This window comes from Chiloscyllium plagiosum, unplaced genomic scaffold, assembly GCF_037043375.1.
Source record: "Chiloscyllium plagiosum isolate Xiang-an unplaced genomic scaffold, Cpla_swu_hap1 HiC_scaffold_10, whole genome shotgun sequence".
NCBI lineage: Eukaryota > Metazoa > Chordata > Chondrichthyes > Orectolobiformes > Hemiscylliidae > Chiloscyllium > Chiloscyllium plagiosum.
The window spans coordinates 26,010,438-26,015,806 of NW_028270148.1; positions in this window are offsets into that span (position 1 = coordinate 26,010,438).

Below are 5,369 nucleotides of genomic sequence, written 5' to 3' on the forward strand. Positions count from 1 at the left end.
TGTTCTGTGTGGATGCAAAATTAATTCTGACAAGGCAGCATGATTAGCTCAGTATTTTGTATTGGAATTGTATACCTGAAACACCAATTCTCACTGATTATGTAATGTATAAGTTAAAACATAATTTCAAATGGTATAGATAGAGGAAGATGAGCAAACTATCTTGCTGATTCTTTTCAAACAATATAAATTTAGGTGTATATAGGCTTAAGTCAGCATTCTTATTTAAAGCTGTTAGCAACAGTATAGTTGTACAGAAGAGTGTGCCTTGCATGTTAAGAAGTTCTGTTTTCTGGCACCTCCATTCTGTTTTGAAATTTATCTAAGAAGAACTTTGCTTTGACTGCACATATATATGTGATGCCATGGTGAAAACTTCACTACTTAACTTTAATTTGTTACCAAAAAAGTGCAGAAAGTAGGGAAGAACTCGAGTTCTTCATGTAATAGGGCTTAATATTAGTTCAAAAGTCCAACCCTTCCATTAGTTGTGAAGGCTGTTAATTTCACTAATGACATGTCTTAAAAGGCTTGCTTATAAAGCAAAATTCCACATTGATGAACCAATCCTGATAGTAAAAATAATATTCTATCCTATATCTAATCAATAGCTAGCATTCTTCAACTGAAAAAAATGCACATTTTAACTTTTTGGGGTTACCTATAATATTCTATTCAAAGAATTTGCTTTCTTTGAAATACAATCCAATCACCAAACCTCAACTACCCCCAAGGGTGAAGATGAGCCTATCTAGAAGATAAAGCTGAGATGATGCCTTACCTGAAAATTGTATTTCTTTCACAAACATTGACTAACTTAGAAGTGATCGTTACAAAAAGGTGAAGTAAATATTTAGTGTAAAATGTTGTTTTATCACAAAGATTTGTATTAAACGTATCTTTATAATGCAAAAAAATTCTTAAGACACTAAAATCACAGAAGATAACTAAAAAATATTTAAGAAATAGCTCTTAGGATATTTAAGAAGAAAAGCTTTAGCAATGCAGAGACTGGGAAAAAAAACAAAACTTGGCAGTTTATCTGACTGTACCCTCAGATTAATGATGCTTAAAAGCTGACATTCCCAAATATCCAGTTCAATCTTTATATTTCCACACTACCTGTCTCCCTGGCAAATCCATTCCACATGTTCACTACCTGTACATATCCTGGTAAAATCTAAACCATTGTTCAGGCCATATCCTATTTCTATTCTCGACGGCAATTGGGTTTCAATTTATGTTTTCACTTTAAGAAACTTAGATACTGGATATCTCTCTTCAATCTTCTGATATCATCAGTAAACAATCGCGGACTTCTTAACTTCTCCTCACATCTCTTAACCTAGATATTATTGTTGGTATTATTTTTATTGTTCCACTACACTGGTATAAATTAGAATTGTAAATCATTCCCCTGATAATGACCATACCCACCATGAAATCTTTCCTTCATTTCATGTCTTCCTATCGTCAGCTTATCACTTGCATAATACTGCATCATAAGCATTATAAAATCTATAGGCAACACATGAACAAGATAACTTTCTCAAAAATATCAACTGGTCTTTGCCATAATCCAGTTTATCGTGCCATTCCATAACTATCTAGATATCTCATTCCTTATTTCATGATACTTTCTGAAACATAATTCATAATTACTAGTCTGTAATTTTGATGAATTAGTTCTCCATTTAACATTGGTATTGTCTTATCTACTTTACAACCCGAAACTTCTGACACTGTTTCTGTAGGATGTGACTGATTCAATTTTTGCTAGTCACTTCTTTTAAGACCAGGTCGAGATCACACCTTATCTGAAATGTTTATTTTTACAACATGCCTTCTTTCTGACAACCTTGAAACCAAGTTCAGTGTTCGTGTATTTTACCCTACTAATACAGAAAAATGTGCATTTCCTATTCTTATTCAGTTACCTTCACCATTTTGGATCATAATTTCCTTTTTTAAAACTGTTTGCTGTGAACTCATGTAGAGAAATGCTGCTCTATTTAATATTTATAACATAATCTAATTTTTTTCTTGGACTCCTATTATCACAGCTGATTTTGAACATGGATTTCAAACATCATTCCTCATACATGATGTAAACTAATGGAGATGAATGAATTGGGTATGATTCAGGCTACCTACAACTAACATTCTAAAAGCATTAGTTCGATCATTCTGATAGGTATGAGAGGTTTACTTTTAACTGTTCTTTTTCTTCCTGAATTTGTTAGCTTGACAACATTTTTAATATGGATAGATGTGCTTTCACTTATTGTGACATGCAATGTTGCTTCTTCCACATGTAGACAACATTTTGCTAATTTCAAAATATCTAGTGTTTAAATAAACTAATATACACTATGCCATTACATTTGTCCATTTGCTTGTAGGTGAACAAACAGTGAAGCCATTCATCTATATTGTCTTGGTTAAAAATGACAAAACACCAGGTTATAGTCCAACAGGTTTATTTGGAAGCACTAGCTTTCTGATGAAGGAGCAGCGCTTCCAAATAAACCAGGTGGACTATAACCTGGTGTTGTGTGATTTTTAATGTTGTCCACCCCAGTCCAATACTGGCTCCCCCACATCCTGGTTTTATTGTCTTAAACATAGCAAATCATTTTTATCACTTCATTATTAAATGGAAAAAGCATCAGGAAAAAAAATGGTAAACTGAAAAACCACACATTTAGAAAAATATACAATGGTAAGTAACAATTACAGGTTATTAAGTATTGTGTTGGGGGATAGTTATGTACTGTAACTAACTTTAATAAAAAGTGGATATGGATGTAAAATGGAAAAATGTGTTGCACTGCCTCTAATTTTGCTTAAAATTAGTAAACAGATGTAAAAAACAATAGATTGAAATTACACTGTAATTCTTTAACAATACATTAGATTGTGTAATTCTATTCTCTGCTTGTTCTAATTAAGATATTTACAAAGTAACAAAATTGAAATATTAGAAGGAATATTACTTATGATACGCATAGCAAATTCATCAACATATAGTTCTGTATCAATAATGTTTGCATTACTTTTCTTCCATGTCCAGGGCCCTTACTATGCTCTGTAGAATATCTTCTTTTCAGATTTGTCAGTATGTTGATTCACAAGTCATATTAAATATTAGAAAATACTCTGTATTTTTTGATCTCTATAAGATTTCTTTCTCTAAAATTTAATAAAAACATGATTTCAGCAAAAATATTGTGCTTTCTTAGAATTTATTAGTCAACTCGCCTTCGGCCACTTCACAGATGTTAAGTGGATTACTTATAAGGTTAAATTCTACCACTGGCTACATTGATTGAATTTTATCAAAAAATAATGAATTGTTAATTTTGATGTGCTGGAGGGTTTTTCTCCATGAGGACTAGAGAGTTTTCTCACACTATTCTCTACAGTTTGCCTCATTAGCTGTGCACCTTATCTCAGTGGTGTACAATTGTGCACTTGCCAGTTGTGGAAGTATTTAACAATGCCAAGACTTTCAGGGATTCCTGTGGCTACAAAATTTGCTAAGTGATAGGAGACAAAGAATAATAGTCAATGGATATTTTTCATACTGAGGAAGGTTTGTTGTAGGTCTCTAAGGGTTTGGTATTGGGACCCTAACTTTTCCTCGTACATTTATTTATTTATTTTTAAAATATATTTTTATTAAAAAGATAGAATTTTTAGTATTACAACAAGTACAAAACAATACAAAAAAAACACAAGTTAAAAAAACTCCAACCCACCCTAATGGATAAATGTATAAACATACAGAAAAGTATAGAATAAAAAAAACCAAACTGGCTATTTAACTAACTAAATAAATAAAAAACAAACAACAAACTAATAAATAGTAATAACTCAGCCCAGCCAAACAAAATGCTCATATGTTCACAGTTCCTCCTCTCTAGATATTGGATTTGTAAAACACAATCGTTACGGCTATGTAAAAGCCCTTGTTGGTGTGGCAGATTAATCTGTGTCCAGGTATTCCAAAAAGGGGCTCCATTTCTTACAAAAATTCTCAGTTTTGTGGTGTACCATATTTGTGAGAAAATCCAAGGGAATATGCTCCATAATAATCTTCCGCCAACCCGACAGGCCCAGGGGTTTTTCGGATATCCAACCTAGCAAGATATTCTTTCTTGCACAGAACGTGAGAATATTGAAAAGTTTTTTCTTATGCGTGTCTATAAGGAATACATTGGGAATGAGAGAGATAGGGTCCTTCTCCATCCTTACACCCAAAATCCTCTCCATTGCACCTGTTACAACACTGGAAAGGGGGCACCTTGCTGGGACGCTTCAATATCTCGCCATATTGAAAGAGGATCTCCACAAGTCAATCATTCATGTGGACAAAAGTGAGCTTAGTTGATAATTTTTAATGTCCGGAAGGTCTTCTCCCCCAATCTGTGAGGTAGTTCAGTTTAGCTATTTTAATGAGGGTCCGCTTACGATGGCAAATAAAGGAGCTGAACCAACTGTTCAGCCTCCTGAATATTTGCTTATTGAAAATCAGCGGGAGCATCTGTATAGGTATAGCAAATGGGGAGAATATTCATCTTAATAAGCACTATCCGACCCAACCATGAGACCGGAAGTGCCTCCCATCTTTGAAAGTCCTGTTTAATTTTATCAAATAATTGAATAAAATTGGCTTTGAACAGCTGATCCAGAACTGAATATGCCCAAATACACAAAATCCCACTGTGACCATTTAATGGGAGTCTATAGTCGCCCTCAAGACCTAGCTCCTTCATAAGACCACCCATAGCCATAGACTCTGATTTTGCAAAATTAATCTTGTACCTCAAAAAAGTGCCAAACGCTCGAATGCATTGTATCAGGTGAGGCACTGAAACTGCTGGATTTATCAAAAAAATTAGGACATCGTCTGCATACAACAAAATCTTATGTAATTTTGACTCCACTTCTGGAGCTGAAATATTGGGATCCCCACAAATGGTTCAATCACCAACGTAAAAAGAAGTGATGAAAGGGGAAAGCCCTGCTGGCTGCTCCTAAAAATATTAAAATTGCTTGATCGTATCCCGTTGGTGAATACTGCAGCGAGAGGGCCATTGTAGAGAACCTTTACCCATTTTATAAAGATTTCGCCCAAACCAAACCGCTCCAGAGTATAGAAAACCTATGGCCACTCAACTCAGTCAAATGCCTTCTCTACATCTAGAGAAATCATCAAATCCTGTATTGACTGTTGTTGACATGCTTGAATTATACTAAGCAGCTCCTAACATTATTGGAGGATCTGCGACCCCTTGTGAAGCCCGTCTGATCCTCTTTAATAATAGAAGGTAAGTCTCTAGCCTTAACGTGCGAGTCTTAGAGAG